Source organism: Narcine bancroftii, chromosome 2 (genome assembly GCF_036971445.1).
Source record: "Narcine bancroftii isolate sNarBan1 chromosome 2, sNarBan1.hap1, whole genome shotgun sequence".
NCBI classification, from domain to species: Eukaryota; Metazoa; Chordata; class Chondrichthyes; order Torpediniformes; family Narcinidae; genus Narcine; species Narcine bancroftii.
In genome coordinates this window covers 281,563,211-281,579,337 of record NC_091470.1, presented here as the reverse complement: position 1 = coordinate 281,579,337, position 16,127 = coordinate 281,563,211, and the positions used below count along the sequence as shown (strand labels likewise).

The following is a 16,127-nucleotide window of genomic DNA, read 5'->3' as shown; positions in this document are numbered from 1 at the left end:
TAAGACTCATTTACAGGCCAGATTATCCTCGAAGAGATGCTCCCATCTCCCACATTCAACAGATGATCATGCATTTTTAATAATAAAAAATATCATGAATTCGAGTCATCCTTGTGGCAAGAACTATTTTTTCCAATGTTGCTGTTTGGTAAGGATCGAACAAATATCAAAAGAATGCAAAAACTGCAGATGTTAGAATGTGGAGTGAATAAAGAGAAGCTCGTTGGATTTGGTGGGTCAGGAAGCAACCATGGAGAGGAATGATCAGTCGATATTTTGGTTCAGGACTCTGTGAGACTAAAGAGGGAAAGGGAGATGTTGAGTATAAAAAGAAGGAAGAAAGGGATGGACTGGGGAAGGGACAGGGTGAAAGAAACAAAGCTGTGGTAGAGAGTTTTGATGAGAATGTGGTCATAGAGACAGAGAACATTAGTTAGTGCAGGATGGAGGTGTGGGGTTGGGGGAGCAGTATGAGAGCACTTCACAAAACTTATCAGAGAAAGAGAAAACTTCTTTAAAATGGGCATACTTTGTGAATTCACAGTGAAGTGGAAACTGCAGATGCTGGTGTATTGAATGAACAAAGAGAAGGTGGTGGGACATGGATCATCCTTTTTGGCAAAGATCATCCAGCTGACAATAGTGGTTGGTTCAACAATGTTTCTTAGACATACCATGTGGTATACCTATAGGTACAGTCACAGTAAATGCCCCATTGTAACTTACCAATGCAGTTTGAAATCTATGGCAACAATAACAATCTACACCTTGTTCTTATTGCCATGTGTGGTGTAAACACTATTGGTAGGACATCGAGCAGGCCGATGATGTCATGGGGCGGGACTTCCGCATCTGGAGAGAAAGAGAGAGAAAAGCACATGGCCAGCAGAGAAATGCCTGCGCATGTAGATGTTCAATAGAGTATAGTAAAATAAAGCAATGTATGAACTGACTCAAGGTAGTTTTTATTACGAGCGTGTTTGAACCCAACACAACACTATGGGGTAACAGAGTTAGACATTGATAACCCAATGCAACATGTTTGGATCTTTAATGACTAGATAGGGAGATGTTACAAACTACTAGATGGTGTTAAATATTAAATCTCAACACTTAATTGGTTTTTAAGATATTAGTCATTGATGTAATAGCATTTCCATGCTTTTCTTAAGTTTCAGGAAGTCTCAGGAACCAGGGCCCAAGTGAGTCGCAAGCAAACACTAAGACCAGTGAGCCTCTGAGGAATCCATCGAATCTCAGGGAAACATGGAGACCCTGGTACATCTCGGGGAAATGTGGCGCAGCGAGTTTTGGAGGATTGCATGGTCCCTGCAGAGTCTTGAAGCAATGGGGGAATTAGTGAATCTTGGGGGAGTGTGGGACCAGTGAATCTCAAGGACAAGCTGGTAAAATTACCTGATGAGCCAAATGCTGAACCATCAGGATTATGAATAGTCAGGTAATGGATAATCAGAGTTTTATTTTTATCTTCATCAATTCATTATTTACATGTAGACAGACCTGCTCCTGATTTAAGTTGATTGACCAAAATGTCTTTTGCCTTGTCTATTGGACGCTGTCTGACCCGCTGAGTTCCTCTAGCGTTTTGTGCGTTGCTCCAGTTTTCCAGCATCTGCAATCTTGTTTGTTTCTATCAACAAACACAGTGATACCTGGTCAATGAATTAAATTTAATTGAACACAAATCTACTTTTCTAGTGTTTCATTTAGAACGTAAGCTGAATTTAACAATATACTGTACAGGTACACAATCATTTATCCGGAAACCTTGGGGGACAGTGTGTTCTGAATTTCGGATTTTTCTGGATTTCAGAACAAAAGCCAGTTGCCCCAGATTTAAGCACACCCGAATTGTGCTGCCTATCCACCTCCTTTCGGTCAAGCTGGCATTACTCTCCCCCCGCCCGCCCAAGTCGCGCTGCCGTCTCTCTCCCCCCGCCCGCCCGAGTCGCGCTGCCGTCTCTCTCCCCCCCGCCCGCCCGAGTCGCGCTGCCGTCTCTCTCCCCCGCCCGCCCGAGTCGCGCTGCCGTCTCTCTCCCCCGCCCGCCCGAGTCGCGCTGCCGTCTCTCTCCCCCGCCCGCCCGAGTCGCGCTGCCGTCTCTCTCCCCCGCCCGCCCGAGTCGCGCTGCCGTCTCTCTCCCCCGCCCGCCCGAGTCGCGCTGCCGTCTCTCTCCCCCGCCCGCCCGAGTCGCGCTGCCGTCTCTCTCCCTCTCCCCCTCCGCTGTACCAGCACCAGGAAAAAAACATGCTGGTTTTTGGAGCTTTCCGGATTTCAGATGTCCGGATAAAGGATTGTGTACCTGTATACACTTGTGGAATAGTCAATACCATTTAAAGGACAACCCCCTATTTTTGTCCCAAAATTCTGGTATTTTCCATAGATCATGTGTGAAAGTCAAACCCCCCCCCCCCCATATTTGGCCCCGGCCACCTACTTATCAGAGCTTCCAATGCCCTGGCTGCGGACTCTAACCTAGGCCCTGGAAGCCTGCCCATCTGAATGCGGACTCATGTGTAAGCCCCAACCACCAGCCTATTCAAAATCCCCATGCCCCAAACATGGACTTAACACTCAGTATCAGCAACCTGCCTGCCCATCCAGGCTACCAATGCCCCATACAAGGACCTAGCACCTGGTCCCAGCCACTCGCCTCTCATCCAAGGTCCCAAAACCCTGAATAACACTGCGGTCAAAAGTAATATGCGTGTAATAGTTGACCCCCTCCTAAATTTTACCCTAGACTTGGTCCACGATTTTTGACTTTTACACAATAGTCAGGTGTGTACAAATGGATGGGCGGAGTCCAACCTTGATTGATAGGTGATGCGTCTTCCAACTAAGTTCCAGACGGAGAGGTCACATGGACCTCCACAATCCACACACGTATATGTGGAAATCTTGCTACTTACAAATGCAATAAATGACTAATACTTTTAACATCCAAATCTCTCATCCTATATTTTTTTTTGAAAAGTTTATATAAATTTTTACAAAGTACAAATATAAAATACAGATACAAAACAATCCCTCTAAATTTACCCCCTATACCACCCCCCCTCCCCCCCGGAGTTTAACATACACAAAAGAAACTATTAATAAACAAACAAATAGAGTGGATTTGGTTGCAGTACACCATTTCAACAATTCAAACAATAATTAAAAAAATTACTAACATCTAAATTCATACATTTCAAGTATGGAGTCCACATTTTTCAAAAAAATAATAATTATTTCGCAAATTATATAATTTTTTCTAAACATAAACACGATTGAATTTCATTATGCCATCTCTGTATACTCAACTCCACATCATTTTTCCAAGTTACCGCCATACACTTCTACAAACACACAAAAACTCCAGTAAAACCCACCACCCTTTAACTTTGATCTAAATAAAATACAAATAAACTGTAAAAAAAGAAAAAAGGAGAAAGAAAAAAAACCTTCCTTCCCCCTCTTTAAACTCCTCTAGAGAAAGAAAAAAACCCCACAAAAGTGGTACCCCCCTCTACTGACTGGGTTTGGTCTAAACCACTAGTGACAGATGACTTCAGAAGCTGTAGTGCCATCCACACACCCCCCTTGCTAATATTCATGTATCTCAATATTTCACCTAAATAACAGTATTAATTCAATCCACTACCCCCACAACTCCACCAGATTGATCCTGAACACCAATTACAACAGTAGATAAATCCTCTTCTCCCTTCTGGGTCGAATGTTGATCTTGACCATTTCTCTTGCTACTCCCATTGCCATTACGCTTCGGAGAACCGTATGATTTTGATTGTTTCTGCAACTCAGAACTATGAGAATTATTTGGCAAAGAATTAGCAAAGGACAAAGCTTCAGCCTCATCATCAAAAGACTTGGCCTGAAAATCTGCATAGAATACCTTCAACACAGCAGGGTACCTAAAAGCAAACCGATAACCCTTCTTCCATAACACAGCCTATGATGGGTTAAACTCCTTCTGATGTCGTATCACATCTTGACTTAAATCTGCATAGAAGAAAACCCTATGTCCTTGAACCATCATAGGACCTTGATTCTGCTGAGCTTTCTGAACTGCTAATCGTAACATTAACTCATCATCTTGATATCTTAAACAACGAATAAGAACTGCCCGTGGAGATCGATCAGGAAAAGGTTTTCTTCGTAACGCCCTATGTGCTCTATCCAGTTCCAATCCTTCTGGAAAAGCATCTTTTCCCAACACCTCAGGAATCCATTTCCAAAAAAATTCACCGGATCCGTTCCTTCAAAATCTTATGGCAAATCCAATTTTAACATTATTATGTCTATTTTGATTTTCCAACGAATCAATCTTCTGCAGAAAATCACGCTTCTGAACATTCCATTCTGTTAAACAATATTCCAAGTAATCTATTCGTTCAGTATGTCGATCATACAATCACGAAATATCCTTAAATTCCCCCTGGACCATATCCATTTCTCTTAAACATTTAATCACATCTTGCTTAATCGATGCCACTTCACCTCTTAATTCAGTAAATTGAAGCTTGCTTTCTTGAAAACCTTGAGTAACTTGAACAGGCATATTATCCATATGTTGCATAAACTCTTCTGAAACAGACAATGTATTATCTTCTTCCACCTGTACTGTTTTAAAAGTTTGCAAAGTTGGAGATTTGGTTCTAGGAATTTTTACAAGTTTTTGAAACATTTGAGGCCTACCTTTAAGATGTTTGGCTGCTTTCAATATCAATTCCAATTCTTCTTCAGAGTTTTCTTCTGTCTCCTCTTCTTCCCCTTCTTCAGTTTGTAAAACAGATGCTGCTGCCCGGGCCTCCCAGCTCCAAATCTTCATGCATGGCCAGTACTGACTGGGCCCCACGACGGAGGCCTGACATTTCCACCATCGGACTTGGCACATCGGCAGCTAGTCTGGCGTGCATGAGACCTCGATTGGGTGTCAGGCCCCCGCTCACAGAAGGCCCTGGATCCCAGGGAGCATGCTCCGAATCGTGAGCGCGACTCTCCTCCGATGAACAGCCAGCGGCGGCGCCATCTTGCATTGAGGGCACTGGCTGGTCCTTTGGATCAGGTGTTGGGAAAGATCCTTTGGATCTTCGGCTGTTCAAAAATCGACCTCTGTGGATCCTTCAACGAGGTAGGCCTCAACTCCTCTGCACTTTCTTCTCTTTTAAACTGTGCCTTTTTTGAAGTTTGAGTTTTAGTACTTCTCATTATGGCTGTCAGAATTCTTTAAAATCTTCTAGAAAATACTTTTAAAGTTTTAACAGTTTTAAAAATTCGGGTATTAATTATTTAGCTGGGGAGAGGTGGAATCTCACATCTACTCCCTACGTCATCTTGCCATGCCCCCTCTCTCATCCTATACTGAAGATTTATATATTACTGTAAATACTCTGTATCATGTATATTTTACAACATATTAAACCTCCAAAATTTAAGATGAACAAATAAGCTATTAACTTCTATAATAATTAATTATACAAAAACAGCACATGCAGACAAGAGGTAACATCACCCATATGACTCTGAGGCCCTTTCATTCATTCATAAAGCAATACAATCTTCCTTCAAGGCATCCAGCTCAGAATGACCCTGTATCAGACCACTTGGCTGCTCTGTTTACAGCAGATCGTCTGGAGATATTGCTCCCTTTTATAAAGCTCTTCAGTCTCTCCCACCATGGCATTATCTGAAGGTATTTTTGGTGCTCTGCATTGTATTTCTCATCATTCATCGTTCCAGTGGATTCCTGCAAAATTCCTGCCAAAACCCCAATTTTTCCTGTAGCTATCTTCTACCATCTAAACTGATAAGTATTGCTTAGTAAAAACAAAATCACCGTTTTCCAGGACCAAAGTGCTCACCAAGGACAAATTGCCGCTCCAAAACATTTAAACCTGAGCTGCATTTCTTGGTGTTGTGCCCCTGGCCTGAAGACATTTTCTCTTCCTCATGTTGGCCTCCTTAGAGACATGCACCATGGACGGTTGTGCTCAAGAATCACTGCTGTTATTATTGACAAGGCTTCAAATCCTCAACTGGGCATGATTTGACCAAAATTCTGAACCTAGTCTTGTACAGAAGACTTTGCATTCATTTATGTCTCACTCGATGGCTCAAGACACCTACTCCTCTTCAGATGGCATATCCTCAGACTCTATCTGTATCAATGCCATGGCATTAGTGTGTCATCCTCCAATCACCACACTCACTTCCAGGGAGAGTGTTACATGCCTTCCCAGTTAGTAGAATTATGGCTACTGATTAGGGTGGCGTGGTTGGCGTAGCGGTTAGTGCAACACCTTTACAGTGCCAACAATTGGATCCAGGGTTCAAATCTCATGCTGTCTGTAAGGAGTTTGTACATTCTCCCTGTGTCCACATGGGTTTTCCCCAGGTGCTCAAATTTCCTCCCACCGTTCAAACGTAAAAGGGTGTAGGTTAATCGGGTGTAAATTGGGCAGCACTAACTTGTGGGTCAAAATGGGCTGAATGCCAAATTTTAATTTAAAAATGTTAACATTTAGTTTCTCATTCTCTGTGGAAGCTTCATTGGAGCTGTCACTCTCAGTGTGAAGTGGCCACATGTATGAGCTCAAGATTTTTCCCGTCAATCCATTGGTCTTCTTAGTTGGAGTAAGCACATTCCAATGCTTACATGCGTCCAAGATTCATCATTACCTAAAGCTGCAGTTCTTCTCATTATGGCTGTCAGATTTCTTTAGGATCAGCCATGATCGTATTGAATGGCGGAGCAGGCTCGATGGGCCATTTTTGGCCTACTCCTGTTCCTACTTCCTATGTTTCCAAATGCAAACTCCCTCATTTCAAGTGATTCAATCCAATCAATGCCTATGATTGCAGGTGTACAGGTTTGGCCCATCACCATAACAGATAACTACGGTAGATCCTTCTGTAGGCAACCCAACAATCTATCTTCCTCAGAATCTAAACTGTCCTCACCAGATTATACTGCCTCAGTGAAAAACATCTTTGATATTCTCGGTACATGTAGATATCAAGATTTACAGCATGGAAAGAGGCCCATTGATTCATTGACATCATGCCAACCATCAATCTCATTCTTACACTAACCTTCCACTAATTCATTTTATTCTCTCTATATTCCTATTGACTCCCCCCTCCCATTATACCACTTACCTGAGCACTTTATCCATGGTTCATGACATTAATGCACATTTCAAATTTCTCTGATCCTGCTATTGGTATTAGTAATGACTTCCTCCTTCCACTTAAAGCTCTGCTGCTCAGTACACTGTCATTCACATGGCTTCCACAATATTATTTGTCCTCAGGAACATCTCCACTTTCTCTGTGTCGAGCAAATGTCTACAAGCACCCTCCAACTTTACCAGCTCACCAACATGTCTGCCAGGTCCCGACATGCTTACTCCATTCTGTTTTTTGCCCTCACATCATCACTGCCTTGCTGGTTCTCTAGCAGCAATGTACCTCACCCGCATTAATAAAGCATTGCTAAGTCTTTGTTTTATTACCATTTAGAAAGGCAATAAGAATATAGAAGTACCTGCTAAACATTTCTTATTGATGATGAACAGCACTCAATCTGCAGCAGTATTGATGCAAAATTGCATTATAATCCTGGAATTATTCTAGATTGCACCACTGGAAGAAAGATTTTCTCTAAATTTGGACTGCACCCTTTCTTTTCATATGACTTGGTGTCCAAAACTAGATGCAATAATTCAGGCAAAGTCTGATAGTGACTATGGACAACTAAATACAACTTCTCTTTTGTCTTGGGACAAAAGCCAACATTCTATTGGCATTGCTGGTAAAATTTTATTTCTGCGTACTAATTTTTCAGTGATTTGCGTACAGGAATACCCAAACCACTATTTTCCTGCTGTGATCACCAGTAAGAAAACACTACATATGTTCCATCTTCAGTCGAAGTGGATAACTTCATGCTCTCCCACAATTAATTTAATCAATCATATTCACCAGCTTTGTAATTTCGCCTCTCGGTTACAGAATTATTGTGACTTCTAATTTGAAGTTATCTTAAAACCTGAGTTCTCTTCTCTGTAATCCCCCCATTTTTATTCATATGTCCGTTATGGGGTGAAAAGCTGCACATATGTTGGTCACCACTTATGAGAAATCTGAGTTGTGAAGTTTGGATAATATCTAAAATTTTTGCATTTTTCTGAAATTACATGGTTTGTGATTTTCTAGAAGGCAACTGACAAGTTTCCACATGAATTTTAACTGAAATTAAATTCATGAATTTGATGCCACATTACCATATCGGTAGGTTCATTATAAGGTTATAGGCAGAAACAAAGGCTTGTACTTTAATTCGAAATAATTGGCAAGTGGATCTGTCATATATCCTTAACGCTACATTATATGTTCTGGTGTCTTTGAAAATGTACTGTTGAAGAAAGAAGGGAATAAAAACACAGAACTATAAACTATTTAGCTTGACATCAATAGTAGGGAAATGCTGGAATGGGCATTTAGAAAAAAAATAATAGGATTGGAGAAATCAACATCAATTTATGAAAGAGATCATATTTAATAATCAGTTACAATTTTGAGGTTGTAACTTGCAGCGCGGATGAGGATGAATCAGATGATGTGTGGCTTTGGACTTTCAGAAGGCTTTTGATAATGTGTTGCACAAAACATAATTAAACAATTTGATAGAGCTCACTATTGGGGAAATTAAGCATTGATCAGCGGTCAAAAAGCAGAACAGAAATAAATGGTCGTGCTGGCAAGCTATGAGCAGTAGAGTACTGATCATTGCTCATCAGCTCTATCAATAATTTGAGTACCAAAAGTGCAGCAGAGCTTCACCAGATTAATTCTGAATATTGGGTGGGGGGGGGGGGGGGGTGGGGGTGGAAATTAAGCAGACTAGACCTAAAATCTTCAGAATTTAGTAAAGGAAGATATAATTTAAATATTTAAAATTCTTAAGAGGCTTTACATAGCAGATGCAGAGTTGATAATTTCTTTGGCTGTTTGTCAAGAACCAAAGGTCAAATTCTTAAAATAACCAGTTGCCACTTGAAGACTGAGATGAGAAGAAATACCTTTACACAGGGAGTAGTGAATTGGTGAAATTCTTTGCCCTCTCGAGCTATTAGTATTGTGGAGTATTAGTCACTGAGAAGATATGATGCAGAGATTGATAGTTATTGGGGTTATTAAGCACACTGAAGGAAGCAGGATTAGTCCAGGAAAGTATAAGTGCAATAAAAGATCATGCATTATAATAATGAACAGCAAAACTGGAACAATGGTCCAAATAACCCATTCATCCTTCTACTCTTATGTTCTTATTCAAGGAGATTCATATTCTAAGTTTGCTAATGTCACAAATACTGCTCCTTATGGATATTGCAGATAGGAGTTAGAGAGATATTGATGGATTGAGAAAGTGAGCAAAGTAGGTAAAGTGGGAGGAAATTCATTTCATTTAATTAAAAGAAACAAGACTCTAATAACATAAAGAATAGATATTGATGGATTAGTATATCCATGCTCAGTGTTCAAATATAAAAAGTGCAGACGAACTACACCTCGTATTCCATTTGGGTTGCCTCTTTCTCTTTAATATCCATTTTCCATTGAGTCTTTATAAAGGGTCCCAACTCAAAATGTTGACCATTTCTCCCAATCGATGCTGCCTGATCCAATGAGTTCCTCCAGCATCTCACTGTTTCATTGAAGGTATTATGTACAGGAGCATGGACATCGTGTTACAACTGTACAAGATGTTGGGGAGACCACAGTTTGAGTCTTCTGTACTATTCTGGGCAGCCAGCTATGGGAAAGATAATAAGTTGGAAACTGAGCAGAAAAGATTTCATTTATTGTGATGCAGATAAAAATGCTTTTTCTTTGTTTGTCCTGTAAAGGCTCACAAAGAGAAGCCACCAATACAGTGCAAGAGAATCTCTTCAGAGTCATTGAGTGCCCATTGATTTTGCCACGTCTTCTGATGTCACTTCCTCCTGCTTTGCCATAATCTCCGTAGACACAAGGCTTCCTGTCTCTATTGGCAGAGATGTTAACAGGTCTGGTGAGTTTTAATTTTAAGGAGATACTAGATAGGCTGGATTATTCTCCCAAAATCATAGGAAACTGAGGGAAGATCTTACAGAAGTTTATAAAATCATGAGGGGAATAGATGAGGTAAATTGTCATTGATTTTTCCCAGATTAGGGGAATCTAAATCTGGAGGGCACATTTTTGAGATGAGAGGGGACAGATAAAAAGGGAAACTTGAGCTGAAGGGGCTTGGCAAGTCTAGTTGCATCTATGAAGAGAAATGGTCAATCATCTGTGGGTTCCAGCACCTGCAGTTCTTTTTTTCTTTAAGATTTAAAAGTGCTCCTGAGGGGTACCTTTTTCACACAGAGAGTGATGGGTGTGTGGAACAATCTGCCAGAGTAAGTGATAGAAGCAGGTATATTTGTGACATTTAAAAGACATTTATTCAGGTATATGAATAGAAAAAGTTTAGAGGGATATGAGCCAAAGACAGGCCAATGAAACTTGCTTGGGGAAGAATTTGGTCAGTTTTGTCAAGTTGAGCTGAAGGACCTATTTGGATGCTGTAAAAATCTGTGACAAGAGGTGGAATTAGTGCCAAAAGTACAATGTTTGTGGTCTTCACCTCCATCAGCTCTTTATTCTCTCCTTTGGGGGTCTCTCCTTTGCACGTGTTCAGTATAATTGAAGAGGAATCATGAGTCAATGGAGCAGGGAATGCTTTGAATAAAGATAGTCTGTAATTGGAATAAGATGCCATAGGAAGCTGTAGAAGCAGGTAAAATTACAATGTTGAAAAGATATTTTGTCAGCTATATGGATAGGAAGGATATGATCCAAATGCAGGCAAATGAGATATCCACAATCCCAACAAGTTCAACATGGTCAGGATGGGCTGAAATGCTTAATCTATACTATACTACTCAATAACTTTGTTAGATAAAGGAATGCCAAGTCCTAAGGTTGTGCTGGAAGCATCAAGGTAGTTTCCTGTCCATACCACAATGATAAAAAGAATGGAAAAAAAGTAAATCACAAAATTCTGTAGACACCGTGGTTGGAAGGGCTCAATCCCAAAATGTCGGTCATGTACCTTTACCTTTGCTACATAAAGGACACTGTTTGACCTGCTGAGCTTCTCCAGCATTTTGTGATTTTTATATAATACAAAGAATAATCAGGTGGTCTGATCTGCAATGAATGCCAGTCTCAGTAAAAATATCAAAGGATTGAATGAACTTGTTAATCAGCAGAAAATGTGCAGCATTTTCAAAGCTCTCAAGTTCCTTGCTTTCAGCTTGATCCAGTGATGCAGCTGCTGCACCACATAATGCACCTACTGTGCCAAAGACTGATGAGCATATGTGTCCAAACACGCCCAGTAGAGACTTGGCAAGGGATTGTTAAAAGGGACAAAGGATCAAGGAAGCTCAAGGCGAACTGCTCAAAGGGCAAAGCGATGCTTCTTCCAGAGAGACATTAGGGTACATTATTCTGCAAAATAAGGCTAAGTAATTCATTTCCTGGTTTCTCTGGAAACTGTGTATCTCTGGAAACTTTTTTCTCTGGAATTTCTTTTCTCTGCTATGGACACGTTTGAACCAAAGGAACAAACCTTAAACTGTAACAAACAGTTCATAAAAAATAATATGATAAAAACACAAACCAAAGTTAGAGTTTAACATAATTTTTTTTTCTGGAGACCCAAGAGATTGCAAATGCTTGTATCTGGAGGCAGAAAGATGGTCAATGTTTTGGGTTGAGACCCTTCATCAAGACTGCATTGACCCGAAATATCAAATCTAATTCTTTTCTATTTCCTAGCAGATTAAATCAAAAACAGCAAGTAATATTTCAGAAACAGAAATAAATAATAGAGATAAACTTAAATATTTGTAATTTCAAAGTTTCCTAACAGATTGCAATTATACAGGTATCAAAATAATAGTTTTTAAAATGGAACAATATATACCTGCTACCTGATATACTGTTTACTCTGTTAATACTGGCTTCAGCAAATTATTATTTTTTTCATCCTAATTTCTTGTCCTTGGGTGTACAATTTCACAGCTGTGTTAAACAACTTGCAACATATCATTGTCCTGGCAACTTGTAGCTACCTGAAATATGAGTTAAACTGAGTAATAGCTTTTTGTGGAGATTATTTCCTTACGAATAAACTTCTTATGTATGGCTGTGTTGGCCTCAAGTTGGCAGAGTTTCATGGTTTTCAATCTGTTTTGTCTTTGTAAAAAGAATTCCTGTAAAACATGACTTTACATGCCCACATTGCTGCCACTGTACACTACTTGAGAATTAATGGATCCATTTTCTTTCTAGCAGTAAACATATACATTTTATATAGGTGCTTGTCCAGGAACAGGGGTGGGGGGTGGAGTTGTTAAGGGTTGTTAGAAAGCCACACCCTCCATCTACTCCTGGATTCTGGTACAAAATTGAAGTATGTCAAAACAAGTGATATAGAATTTTTATAAACTAATAGAAAATCACATCCACTTATTACTATTCAATGAAGTTTTGGTACTTAGACTATCTGGGATGATAGTCATCACCAGGCTGTTGCCACTGGAATCTCAGTGGACATGACGAAATAACCACACAAGGTGTTTCTAGAGTGAATCAAACAGATTTACTCTTCATCACCCGCGCAACCTTTTAAAAGCTAGAATCACACTCTTGACACGTGCTGATGTTATCACATACTAATGTCACATGGCCAGTTTGATGCCTTCTGGGAGTTGTAGTGCATTGGGGAAGACTTGTCTGCATGAACTGGTTTAAGCTTGTCAATAGTCCAAAATACAGATCAACCTAGTTTATCTGAGTCTCTTATAAGGTCCTATGTAAGACATCTGCAAAGGTTGACCAAATGTTTCCCAACAGATGGAGATATATTCACAGTTTTTGATGTCTTCAGGCACAAAGGAAGAATGTTCTATATGCGAAGATGGTGGTATAGACCACCAACGAGAGCTCTGCAGATGAAGCTTGGAGGTCCTCCTTTGGAGTTGTTCTAATGCCCAGCAATACCCAGGGCAGCTCATCAGCCCAGTTCGGGCCATCTTACTGAGCTATCAAAGCTGACTTGAGATGTCGATGAAATCTTCCACCATTCCATTAGCCTGGGGATGATAGGTATTCATACGATGAATTGTACTGAGCAAGCGAGACAAGGCCATCCACAGCGAGGAAGCTCCTCCATTCAAAGTACATGCGCCAATAAACCAAAACAAGACACTCAAGAACTGAGGAGTGCCTGAGCACAAGTGTCTACAGTAGCATCTAACATTGGCACAGCCTTGGGCCATTGTGTAAACCTGTCTATTACTGTAAAAAGATAACAATATCCTTGTTAAACAAGAAGTAGACCAACAATGTCCACGTGGACATGAGCAAAATGACGAGTAACTGCTGGGAAGGACTGCAGCGGTGCCTTTGTATGTCGCTGAACTTTTGCTTTCTGGTAGGACTTCAACATTTGTGTAACATCTTTTTTAAGACCATGCCACATTAACCTGTTGGAAACCATATGAACGGTCAATCTAATTGATGGACGTGAGAGACCATGCACTGAGTCGAATACTTGACGTTTCCATGATGCTGTAACTACTGGATGTGGGTGTCCTGTTGATATATCATAGAGGAATAGTTTGTCATTAACTCCAAACTGGATATCTTTCAATTGCAGGTTCGTGACTGCAGTCTGATAAGCATTCGTCTCATGGTCATGTTCTTGGGCCACAGCCCAAATATGTAGTATTTTTGTGGAGAATTCTGAAATGAATGATAATTACCATTGTTGTTGTGCTGACCAGTTCTCTGTGACCTTGGAAAATGCAAATGTTAAGGGCTTGTGGTTGGTGTACATAGTAAAATCTCTGCCCTCCAAAAAATAACAGAAGTGTCGAATAGACAAGTAAATGGTCAAAAGCTTCTTATCAAAAGCACTCTAATTTTTTTCTGCTTCACAAAGATGGTGGCTGAAGAATGCTAACAGTTTCCATTGCCTGTTGACATATTGATGAAGTCCACCTCCTACAACCATACTGGATGCGTCTGTAGAAAGGGCAGTAGCTGCATTTAAAACTGGATAGCTGAGCATAGTGGCATGAGTCAGAAAATCTTTCGTCTTCAAGAAGGCATTGTTTCCCTCTTCAGTCTAATGAATGTTTCCGGACAGTAAATTGAAAAGAGGCTTCATGATATGAGCTACTCCCGGAAGAAACTGACAGTGAACATTTACCATTCCCAAGAATTCCTGCAGGCTTTTAACCGTACCAGGTCTTGGATATTTGGTAATGGCCTCAACTTTGGATGGCAGCAGAGTCACGCCTTCCTAAATAATCCTATGCCCCAAGAAATCAATAATTTCTTGTCCAAAAACACATTTATCTGGATTGATGGTCAATCCAAATTCTTAAGACAGTAAAAAGTGTATGAAGATATTCCAAATGTTCTTCCTTAGTCCCTCTGGCCACTAAAATGTTGTTGAGATAAATGAAGACATTGGTCATACCACATCCTAAACCATCCATCATTCGTTGAAATGATTGAGTGGCATTCTTTAAACCGAATGGCATTCGTAAAAATTCGAACAGCCCAAACGAGATAATTATTGCTGCTTTTGAAGTGTCTTCTGGCTCTACCAGTACTTGGTGATGGCCACATACCAAGTCTATTTTCAAGAAGATCTTCATTCCATGCAAATTAGCTGAACAATCCTGAATATGAGGTATCGGAAAACGATCTGGAATGGTGGCGTCATTAAGCCGCCTGTAATCTACCGGCATCATACCCACACTCCTGTTCGGCTCCGAATCATGGGTCCTCTACCGGCACCACCTACGGCTCCTAGAACGCTTCCACCAGCGTTGTCTCCGCTCCATCCTCAACATCCATTGGAGCGCTTTCATCCCTAACGTCGAAGTACTCGAGATGGCAGAGGTCGACAGCATCGAGTCCACGCTGCTGAAGATCCAGCTGCGCTGGATGGGTCACGTCTCCAGGATGGAGGACCATCGCCTTCCCAAGATCGTGTTATATGGCGAGCTCTCCACTGGCCACCGTGACAGAGGTGCACCAAAGAAAAGGTACAAGGACTGCCTAAAGAAATCTCTTGGTGCCTGCCACATTGACCACCTGCAGCCGCTGCAACCGTGTCTGCCTGTCCCGCATCGGACTTGTCAGCCACAAACGAGCCTGCAGCTGACGTGGACTTTTACCCCCTCCATAAATCTTCATCCGCGAAGCCAAGCCAAAGAAAGAAGAATCTCCACAAGGTCGCCAACCTCCATTGTGTTTGAGGACCATATGCAATGAAGATGCTCAGGGACTGTCAGACCTACGAATTATGCTTAGTTCCTCCATCTTGGCAAATTCTGCTTTAGCTAAGTGCAACTTCTCGGGAGGCAAGTGGCACGCTTTAACATGGATAGGAGGGCCCTTAGAACAAATGCGGTGAGTAACACTGTGCTTTGCAGTGGAGGCAGAAAATTGTAGAGTAGTAATCTCAGGGAAATCTTCCAACAGCTTGGAGAATTCATCTACTGATTTACTTAATGTTTGGAGGTGCAGAGCAGGGTTTAGGCGTCTGCCAGGGGAATGGTCTGAAAATAGTTCCATCTATTAGCCGACACCCTTTTAAGTTGACAAGGAATGAATGAGCCTGAAGAAAATCTGCACCAAGCAAAGGTCAGGCACCTGTCTGCTTTTTAATTCATACCCTGAAGAGGGTTTCAGTCCCAAAACATCAGTTGTATAGAGATATTAGAATAAAGCATGACATAAAAGTGTCCATAGGTGATTATCCAATAGGGGAAATGGAAAGAAAGACGTTTCAAGGCTCAAGTGGGATGGACACTGCACGTCGTGCTGAGTACCTCCAGCATTTCTGTGTTTTTACTACATTTGCCGCATTTGCAAACTTTCAAAATTCTTATAATAAAAATGGATGTAATACAGTCTTACACAAAATTGCAATTAGTCTGCGATAAGACAGGCAACGATTCACCATCAACAGAAATTGTCTGGTCCT

General features: G+C 41.0%; 1 long non-coding RNA gene across 1 annotated transcript in view; it reads left to right on the top strand.

The window, feature by feature from the left end:
• The window catches only part of LOC138755344 (uncharacterized), a 40,759-nt gene extending 39,053 nt beyond the window's left edge, over positions 1-1,706 (top strand). The window contains exon 3 of the long non-coding RNA XR_011352214.1: positions 1,173-1,706. This is a non-coding gene — a long non-coding RNA (uncharacterized lncRNA). The remainder of the gene's footprint in view (positions 1-1,172) is intronic.
• Positions 1,707-16,127: the final 14,421 nt, after the last annotated feature.